The 11,473-nt window shown below is 39.9% G+C and overlaps 1 non-coding gene across 1 annotated transcript; it reads right to left on the reverse strand.

The window, feature by feature from the left end:
• Positions 1 to 913: 913 nt before the first annotated feature.
• Positions 914 to 1,019, reverse strand: LOC122007617. The gene has a single exon (XR_006119071.1). It is a non-coding gene; the product is annotated as a small nucleolar RNA R71 (small nucleolar RNA).
• Between the last annotated feature and the right edge of the window lie 10,454 nt (positions 1,020 to 11,473).

Below are 11,473 nucleotides of genomic sequence, written 5' to 3' on the forward strand. Positions count from 1 at the left end.
GATTTGTTTTTCAACCTTAGCATTTGAAACCAATTGATTAGTTGTTTAGCTAATTCACTTTGAGATATTTCTAGTGCTTATTCCAGTCTCTGTGGATACGATGATCTTTTATATTTCTTGCGACATTTCCGTACACTTGCGGAATGTAACAAGTTTTTGGCGCCGTTGCCGGGGACTGCGCTATAACATTGGAGATTATCAATTGAGTTAGACTAAACATAACATTTCTATTTCTTTTCATTTGCATATATGTAACTAATATCTAGTTTTCTGTTTTCATTTTCCTGTACACTTTCTAACTTCTTGGAAATTCTTTTGTAGCAATTTTAATTCTGCATTTTTTATTTTCTTACATTCCAATCATACCTTTCACTGTTTTTAATTTCTTTGTTTGATTTAGTTTCTATTGCAATCTTATTCTTGTGTATGTGAAGATCTAACTTTGCAGGAGAATTTTTTCCTCTTGACCCTGAAATTGATAGAACATTTCATAGAAGAAGAATACTGCAGAGACAAATAGAAGAACAAGAGCATTTGAACATGGCTAATAGACCACTAAAGGATTATGCAGCACCTTATGCTAGGGGTTTTCGATCTAGTATTTCAAGACCCTCAGTGGAGGCAAATAATTTTGAGATCAAACCTGCAATTATTTCCATGGTGCAGCAAAATCAATTTGGTGGAGGACCACATGAAGACCCTAATCAACACTTAGAGGTCTTTTATGAAATATGTGGGACAATGAAAATGAATGGTGTTCCTTCAGAAGTAGTGCGGTTATTATTATTTGGGTTTTCTTTGAGAGATAGGGCCAAGCAATGGTTGAATTCTTTGGCTCCTAACAGTATCACCACCTGGGAACAATGTGAGCAACAATTCCTTGATAAATTCTATCCCCCAAGTAAAACTGCTCATATAAGGAATTTGATTGCAAGTTTCAAACAAGCTGACTCAGAATCTCTATTTGAAGCTTGGGATAGATACAATAATATTCTCAGACAATGCCCTCACCACGGTTTGGAAAGATGGTTAGTGTTGCATACTTTCTATAATGGTATTAATTATCATACCAAAGTGCCCCTTGATTCAGCTGCTGGAGGGGCACTCATGAATAAAAATTTGGATGAAGCTGAGGAAATTATAGAGTGTAGCACAAAATCATCATCAATGGGCAAATGAAAGAAGTGGTGGTCATCCTTCAATAAACCCAATAACAAAAGTATCAGGAAAGTTTGATGTTGATGCAGTGACTTTATTGGCTGCAAAACTTGATGCTCTTACAAAAAAATTTGAGAATATGGGGACTAGTTCAAATATGGTAAATGCCATTGCTATATCTTGTGAAGTATGTGGGAGTTCAGAACATTCAAATAACTCATGTCCATTGGGAGCTATCACTGCACAAATTAATCATTTGGAGCAATGCGATGCAATCATGGGTTTCAATCAAAGACAGAACAACCCATACTCAAATACTTACAACCCTGGATGCAAAAATCATCTAAATTTTTCTTACAGAAATAATCAGGATCAAGGACCATCTATGGGGGCAAGACCAAATTTTCAATCTGGGCAACAAAATTTTCAGCAACAATCTTTTCAAGGCTTTCCTACATCCAAAATTGAAAAGATGCTTGAAGAAATTATCTCCAATCAAATTGAAATGAAGCAGGATCTATTGAAGCTTACTCAAAGAATGGATAATTCTGAAAAGCATCAAAAGATTCAGGATAGCCAAATTGCCCAGCTAGCTTCCTCATCTTCTAGAGCACCAGGACAACTTCCTGGAAAATCTGATGTAAATCCTATGGAACATTGCAACATAATTGAGCTTAGGAGCGGACGGATCTTGGGAAATCCCCAAGTGACTGCTCAAAAAGGGATGCAAAATGAAGAAGAGCTCTCTCCTCCAACACCTAGTCAGATTTTTAATAATGAGGAGAATACCATTGAGGTTGAAGAGACTCTTCCACTGAACCATCAGAGCAAGGTTATCCCTTTTCCCCAAAGACTCAATATGCTTAAAAAGGATGAAGAATTTGGCAAATTTTTGGAGAAGGTTAAAGAGATATGCGTTGAAGTTCCTCTTATAGATGTTATTCTTCAAATGCCAAAGTTTGCCAAATTCCTAAAGGACATCATGTCAAATAAAAGAAAGAGAGGAGATGTAGAGACCATTGCACTAACTGAGGAATGCAGTGCTCTTTTGGTGAAGAACACTTCCCCGAAATTGAAGGATCGAGGGAGCTTTTATATTCCTTGCAATATAGGAACAGAATTCATTGAAAAAGATTTTTGTGATTTGGGGGCAAGTGTTAGCCTCATTCCCTATTCAATTTGTAATAAGTTAGGTCTCAAAAATATTAAACTTACTACTATGGCACTACAACTAGCTGATCATTCCTGCAGGTACCCTATGGGTATTATTGAAGATATGCCAGTAGAAGTTGGTGGGAGTATTATTCCCACAGATTTTGTTGTGTTAGACATGGAAGAGGACCCTAAAATTCCTATCATATTAGGAAGACCATTCCTTGCTACAGTTGGAGCAATTATTGATGTTAAAACTCATAAGTTGTCATTGGTAATTGGTAAGGAACGGTTGGAGTATGATTTATCTAATGTCTCTAACCATGTTTCTTCTCTTTTAAATGCTTGTAGCAGGGCAAGCATTTACAAACTTAAGGAATGGAATTTCCATCCTCATGGAAGGCCACCTAATGAAAAGAATAATTTGGTGGAGGATGTTGGGAGGAGACCTCCCAACAAAAATGAAAAATATGTCTACCCTCCAAGGGCAAGGAAAAGAGAAGAATAAGTTGGATTGGTCGAACTAAAGACCCTAAACAAGCGCTTCTTGGGAGGCAACCCAAGTGTTCTTTTAGATAGTTGAATTTTGTATTTTCATCTTTATTTTGTTTTCACTATGTTTTAGTTTTGTTTTCAGGTTAAAATCTACTTCCATGAGCTGGCCATGACTTCTTCATGGGCATGGAAGTATTGGAGAAGTGGATTAGGAGAATAAACATCAAATGGAATAAAACAGGGCATGGTCGTGTGCTGTACACGGCCAGCCAAAGGATGCAGAGAAGGAAGATGACCTGGTCGTGTCTACCAGACATGGCCGTGTGGAGTCTGTAAAGAACGAAGGGAGCATGGCCGTGTACCAGACACAGCCATGCAAAGAATCCAGAGAAGGAGAGTTCTTCGGCCGTGTTCCAGACACTGCCGTGTGGAGAAATCAGAGCAAAAGCTTGCATCGGCCGTGTACCAAACACGGCCATGTGCCAAATCCAGAGAAGAGAACTCAGAAGGTCGTGTCCTAGACACGGTCGTGTGAAGAAAGCCAAGAAGAAGAAGGATGTGGCTGTGTCCCAGACACGGCCGTGTGAGTAAAGACGAGGAGGAAAAGGAAGGGGCCGTGTAGATCTACACGACTCGTGTGGAGAAGCCCTTAAGAGGCCGTGTTTTCCTTACACGGCCAGATTTTGGTCGTGTCCCGCACACACCCACCTCTCTTAAAACATCTTCTTCTCTCTCAATCTCTTTAAAATCCCTCTTTTCTTCAACCTTTTCCTCAAACTCTCTTAGATCCAGATTATTTTCCTCTCCAACACTCAAGATCTTTGTTCTCCTAACCTCAAATCTTGTTCTTCAAAAATTTGTTTCTTTGAGATCTTACTTCTCTAACCCTAAATAGTCCCTTCCCTCATCTAAACTCAACAAGATGTCGAATCTTTTGAAGAAACTTTGCAAAGGAGGTGGTGGATCTAGTGGAGACAAAGAGAAGGCACCATCTAGGGATAAAGGAAAACAACCAATGAAGGGCAAAGGGAAGAGGATATCACGCAACAAAGGTAATGACAATGAATTCAATATTGTATTTAGAAATGATGATCAAATAACTAGATTTGCAATTCTTGTCAATAGAAAAATTATGTGTACTAGATACATGGACCCAACTGTTCTTGATATGCTTGGAATTAGGGAAGATGTAGATTTGTTGATTGGGTTTTTAGAGTGGGGTGATATTATGTACACACATTTGCCTACATATCCTCATCTTGTTTTGGAGTTTTTAAGTTCACTAGATGTCCATTTTGTTAACGAGGATGATTATATTGGAAAATTTTCATTTAGATTGATGAATCAAGAATTTCAATGGACATTTAGTGATTTTAATTCTTGTTTTGGATTGTCTACCGGTAGCCCTCGTAGGTTTGATTCAAGGTTTAATTGGAATCATTTTTGGAATGCATTAACTGGATTGGATCAACCTTATGAGCCTTCAAGAGCTAAGGCTTCTCATATGCAAAACCCCATTTTTAGGTACCTACATAGAATTATGAGCAAAACTATTTTTGGTAGGGGAGAGAGTGATGGGGTAGTTAAAAAGATAGAGCTTTATGCTTTATGGGCCATGCTTCATAAGGTCGATTTCGATTCTGGTTTTCATTTTGTACAATGCTTGTTAAGAGCCGCAAGGGCATCGTCGGGATCAATTGTCTTTGGTGGTTTGATTACCCGAATAGTTTACAATTTAGATCTTGATTTAGATGAGTTGGAAATAATTCATGGCAATGACATGATAGACATTGATGCATGTCTTGCCATGAAAATGATTGTTCGGGATGAGAATGAGTTTGCATTTCCTAGGAGGAATGGTTTTCCTCTACCTCTTCCTTATCCTGGACGAACGTCTATTCGTAACCCTGCTAATTGGGTAATCACCGATATCGATCCCCAATATGTTCCCTCTATATCTGGAGACACCGAGCCACACATTGAACCCTCAACATCTGGATACCCACAGCCTTCCGGACATCCGGATCCTGCTAGGCATTCTTTTGCTTATGGTACAGGTTCCTCCAGATTTAATTTTTCTGATTTTCGTACTTCTCTATAATCGCTCCACGAGAAGCATGATGCCCAACGAAGAATGTTGGAAGGCCGCTTCTCTTTATCAGATAATCAGTTTAGAGAAGTACAAGAGCACTTTCAGTTCACAAGGAATTTTCAGGGTCAAGTGGCCGAAGTTGTCCAGGATTATGATACTGATCAAGTCAGAATGAGAGACTTTATGCAGAGCATGAGTGTCACTGGCCAAGAAGTTGATGCTTTGTTTGAGTATCATGTAATCCTAAGCGAAACTCCTGGTTTCCCGAGTTTTCCCATTGGTCAGCCACGTCGTAGGCACCCTTTTCCTCGTCCACCTCCACCTCCACCATATTGATTTCATCAAGACAATGAAAAGTTTAAGTCTGGGGGGGGGGGGGGGGGTCAAACATGATTTTTTGTTGTTTCAGTTTTTGATTGTTTTCTTGTTTTCTGCATGTATAGTTTTTGTTTTGCATTCTATTTTGATTGCTTGTTTTTATCTAGTTTTTGTTTTTGAAATAATTTTGGCAAACATCTTGAGAACATCAATCTTCACTTATATGCTTTCTTGTCTTCAAGATAAAATGTTAGCACGTTCATTATCTAGATTCATGATGTTGTAAATGATGCTAGTAGTAAGCTTTATGTACTTCTTTTCTCTATCTTGGGTAGCATGAAACAAGCTAAGAATCATATGGATATGAGTTTTAGTCCTGGCTTGACCTACTATCACTTTCACTTGGACTTGAAACTTGAATAGTCTATATCATTGAAATAGTCATGATTCATCTTGTTTGCTTAGTACTTGGTTTCCATGGTGATTTCTTAATCTTCATTTTGGTTACTGGATGAGGCTCAAATCATTAAAACTCATTTGGAAAAATCAAGATATCCCAACATTTGTGCTAAAAGTGCATTTGTGAATAAGTTTTACACAATGCAAACACCTAAAAAAAATTGAAAAAAAAATGATGAATAAGGGATATAAAAAATAGTTGTCATTTGTGGAATCTAGCAAGTCACCCCTTTGAGACCGAGTTAGGTTACTGGGGAAATGACTTCTTAGCTTTTGTTGTCATGAGTGGAATCTAGCAAGTCACCCCAACCCCGTTGAGATCGAGTTAGGTTACTGGGGAAATGACTGTTTAGCTTCTCTTGAGATTGAGCACACCTTTGAGACCTTGGATTGGTTGAGAAATATGAACCAAGTGAGTGACAAGTAAGTGGTTATCACTGGTTACTTGTCCCTCACTGGAAATATTAGGAATTCAAATTTGATGACGACTTGACTAGGACATAGATTGAAACTTGAAGGGTTTTTGAGTTACTTTTACACTGTGCACAGGATAATTATGCTTGGGCCATACTTGATTTGTTTCCATGATTATGCTTGTTATTGGAACTTTTTGATAGAGTTAGGAAAGTACATTAGGGTTTATGAATGCGTTGTAGAACATATGAATTTAGATTGCAGCATTTTGCTTGAGGACAAGCAAAGGTTTAAGTCTGGGGGTGTGATGTGCGTAGATTTTATATACTTTTATGCATGTTTTGACGCACATTTACATACTTTAAGCATGCTTGATCTATGCATTTTTATACTTCTAGCTTTCCTTTTAGCATATTTACTCTTTTTGTTCGGAGATCTGCTTTTTGTGCATTTTCTGTACACAAGAGTCAAATTTGGTGAAAATTCTACATTCTTGGACAAACTTATGAGCTAAGCATTGGAGAAAGCACTTGGCCGTGTGCCACACACGACCCTTCCTGGGTGGGGTGCTCTGGCCGTGTGGTAAACCAGGAGAAACAGACAAGGAACTTGGCCTGGCCGTGTGAACCTCACACGACCGTGCCAAGTCTTGAAGCAAATTAGAGTTTAATCCTTCCATGGCCGTATGGATCTACACGACCGTGTAAGGTTTCTAGAGACCAAGAAGGCCCTGGCCGTGTGCACCACACGGCCGTGCAGGGTCCCCAGTGCTTAAAAGTGTTCTGGCCGGTTGCACCACACGGCCGTGCCAGGTTTCCAGAAGCTGGGGCAGTCTAGGCCGTGTGGATCTACACGACCGTGCTTGGAGGTCTTGATGGGAGTTGTCCACGGCCGTGTACACCACATGGCCGTGTATGGATGGCAGAGAGGGGAAAGGACCTGGCCGTGTGAACCTCACACGGCCATGTCACGGGGCCGTGTGGCGCCCAAAAACCCCCTCTATATAAGGGCTCCTTCAAGATTTGAAAGGGGATCTTCTCCCCTTTGGGAGAAAGCAAGATTTGGTGGATTCCTCCCATTCTTGGGAGGATTTCTCGGCGATCTAAAGGAAGATCTTGGTGAATTCGACTCCGGGAGCGAGGATTGGATCCGAAGATGGAGCTATATTGTAGATAAGTTTTTTTCTCTTCTCTTCTTGGATTGGGATTGAAGAAATGCTTGTAATCTTCTTATCTTTGGTTTTCTTTCTTCGTTTTATGGAGTAGATCTTATTGTTCTAGGATGGAGGGAGTATTTGTGAGATAAATTGATGTAAACTCTTGTGGATTTGACATTTCTTTGTTTCTATGATGTTGCCTAGTTTGTATCGATTAGATCTTGAATGTTTGATTGTGATTAAAGCATAATTTTTATTCTTGATTGATTGTTTGGATATCTTATAGACTTTGTAGAGATTAACTCTCACTCAATTTTCCGAGGGATCCACGTGACTGTTGGGTTTTTCGGGCCGCAAAAACCGCTTTTTGCGTTGCGGAAACCCCGAAACCCCCATGCCACAGATCCGTGCGAAGTAAAAATTTCGTAAAAACTTCACGTACGAGTTTCTAAGCCTAGATCTACTTTAGATCTACGAGATAAGAATTTACCCATGATGCGAAACCCTTCGTAATCCCGCTCGTCCAAGATTCATCACCGGATCTAGAGAGTATCAAAGTAGATACTCCTCTATGTGTATCCACACGAACAACTCAATGGAGAGAACCTCCAAGGATGTGCTAGCAACCTTAGAAGATTAGTAATGGTGGAGGAGAGGGAGAGAAGAGAAGAACTTGAGGAAGAAGAAGGGAGTTACTTCACCAAAATGAAACTCCACTCTTGAATAAAAGTGGCCAGCCACATTTTGGCTTCTAAACCCCCATGGAATATCAAGAGTCACCACTCTTGGTAACTCCCATGATGTGGCATTTGGTCAAGTCAAACTTGACCAAATGAAGAAGCCTTGATGTTGTGGCATTGGTTAAGTCAAAACTTGACTCTTCATCTTCGTACTTATGTCTAGTCAAACTTGACCACTTCTCTCCCATGGTTGATCAAATCTAACCATTGGTTCAAGTCAAATTTAATTTAAAGAATCTCTATTTATTGAAATAAATTAATTCAATGAGTCTAAGTCCAAATTAGACTCATCTAATACATGAACCAAATTGAGTCCAACTCAATTAGCCTACTTTGGATTACTCTTAATCCAATTTGGTTTATCACATGAACCTAATCCTTTAGGTTCATCAAATGAACCTAATCTCCATCTAATTGCCCTTAGTGTGTGACCCTATAGGTTCTTGTAATGTTGGCAATGCTCCTAAACCCATTTAGAAGCATAAGTAATGAGCGGTATCTAACAACACATCATTACTACCCAAGTTACAAGAATGTTGAGATCCAACATCACCTTGTGACTACTAATTGTGACTCCTCACAATATATGACATGTGCCCTTCTATCCTAGACATCTAGATTGATCAATATGAGGCATAGACCGTGTTATCCTCTAATCAATCTAAATCTTGAACTCCAAGTAGACTCACTCGATCAAATGAGCTCAATATCTTATATTGACTCATTTGGGCATGGCCATGCACTTAGTGGTCTCACTCTATCAAGAATATCGATGTCTCTCCCGTCATATAGGAGGGATAGATCTCATCTACATCACTGACATCCCTCCGCATAATTTGTTACATACCCAGTAATCGCCTTTATACTCCACCCAGTTACGGGTGACGTTTGACGAAGCCAAAGTACGTAACTCCTTATGTAGGGAACCATGGTGACTTCAGGTCCAAGGACTAGTAGTCATACTAATAGTCACATGAGAAAGTATATGACACTCATATAACGATCCATGATACTTTCTCATGGCGGGTCATTCAGTATACATTCTCCAATGCATACCCCATGTGTCAACTTGATATCTCCATATCCATGACTTGTGAGATCAAGTCATCGAGTTGACTTACATGCTAGTTTCGTCGCATTAACATTGTCCCTGAATGTTAATACTCGACTAGGAATGATTAAGAGTAGTGTTCCCTATATCATCTCACTATCGATTCTACCAATCGATTGATATAGGTAAGAACCTTCTACTCAAGGACGCTATTATACTTAGTTATTTGGCACCAATACAAGTAAGTATAATAACCAAAAACAAATGCCTTTATTTATATACAAGAATATGATACAACGAGTCCATACAACAATCATCAAATGATTGGCTCTAGGGCTCTAACTAACAATCTCCCACTAGCACTAGTTCCAATCAGTGTAGGCTCTAAGGCCTAATGACCTAGTGTGACCATCATGCTTTCTCTGTTCCAAATCCTTGGTCATGGGATCTACGATGTTAGCCTCTGTGGGTACTCTGCAAATCTTCACATCTCCTCTATCGATGATCTCTTGAATGAGATGGAAGCTTCGTAGTATGTGTTTGGTCCGCTGGTGTGAGCGAGGTTCCTTCGCCTGTGCTATAGCTCCATTGTTGTCACAATAGAGTTCAATAGGGTCAGCAATGCTAGGAACCACCCAAGTTCAGTGATGAACTTGCGGATCCAAACTGCCTCCTTTGCTGCCTCTGATGCAGCAATATACTCGGCCTCTGTTGTAGAATCAGCGACTGTGTCCTGCTACGAACTCTTCCATCTCACAGCACCACCATTTATGCAAAACACGAACCCTGACTGCGATCGATAATCATCCTGGTCGGTCTGGAAGCTGGCATCACTGTAACCCTTTACAGCTAACTCGTCATCGCCTCCATATATCAAGAAATATTCTTTAGTTCTTCTTAAGTACTTAAGAATATTCTTGACTGCTATCCAGTGACTTTCACCTGGATCTGACTGTATCTGCTCGTCATGCTCAAAGCATACGAGACATCAAGATGAGTACATAGCATGGCGTATATGATAGATCCTATGGTTGAGGAATAAGGGATCTGATCCATGCGGTCTCTCTCCTCTCTAGAAGAAGGACCTTGCCAATGTATGTACTCTGACTTAGGCAAAGTAATCTCATAGATCTATCTCTATAGATCTGTATGCCTAGAATGCGGGATGCTTCACCTAAGTCCTTCATTGAGAAACAAGTCCCTAGCCAAGTCTTGACAGACTGCAGCAAAGGGATGTCTTTCCCAATGAGTAGTATGTCATCCACATACAATATAAGGAAGACAACTATATTCCCTACAACCTTCTTGTAGACACAAGGTTCATCTTCATTCTTGATGAAACCAAACTGTTTGATTGAATCATCGAATCGAAGATTCCAGCTCCGAGAAACTTGCTTTAGTCCATAAATGTACCTATGCAGCTTGCATACTCTGCTAGTATGCTGTGGATCTACAAAACTCTCAGGTTGTGTCATGTACACATCCTCGAACAGGTTTTGACATCCATTTGCCAGATCTCATAATCGTGGTACGTTGCAATAGTAAGCATGATCCAAATGGACATAAACATCGCTATTTGAGAAAAGGTTTCATCATAGTCAATACCATGAATTTGCTTGAAACCTTTAGCTACCAAGCGACCATTATAAATAAGTCCATCCATGTCAGTCTTTCTCTTAAAGACCCACTTACACCCAATGGGTTTGACCCCTTCAGGTGGATCAACCAAAGTCCATACTTGGTTAGTGTACATGGATTCCATCTCGGATCTCATGGCCTCTAGCCATTTCTCGGAATCTGGTCTCATCACAGCTTCCTGATAGGAGGTGGGCTCATCCTCTATGAGCACAATGTTATCATGGTCAGACAAGAGAAATGAATATCTCTCAGGCTAACGACGTACCCTATCAGACCTGCGAAGATGTATGTCTACTTGAACTGGTTGTGGTTCCTCAACTCCTTGTGGAACAACATCATCCACAACACATTGTGGTTCTAGTTCACCTTCCATCAAGGCTTCTGTGCTATTGTTCACATCTTGAACTTCTTCAAGATCGAATGTACTCCCACTAGTCTTTCTAGAAACAAAATCTCTTTCTAGAAATACCCCAGTCTTAGCCACAACTATCTTGTGTTGATTGGGAATGTAGAAGTAATATCCTTCGTTTCCTTGGGATATCCAATAAAATAACACTTATCAGATTTGAGTCCCAATTTGTCCGAGACTTGACGTCGAACGTAAGCCTCACAACCCCAAATCTTCATAAAAGACACCTGGGCATCTCTCCCAGTCCATATCCTATATGGTGTCTTTATTACAGCCTTAGATGGAACTCGGTTGAGAATGAAAGCTGCTGTGTCTAGAGCATAGCCCCAACGAAATGTAGGAAGATCTGTGTGACTCATCATAGACCGTACCATATCTAATAAGGTACGAT

The sequence above is a fragment of the Zingiber officinale genome, chromosome 7B, assembly GCF_018446385.1.
Source record: "Zingiber officinale cultivar Zhangliang chromosome 7B, Zo_v1.1, whole genome shotgun sequence".
NCBI lineage: Eukaryota > Viridiplantae > Streptophyta > Magnoliopsida > Zingiberales > Zingiberaceae > Zingiber > Zingiber officinale.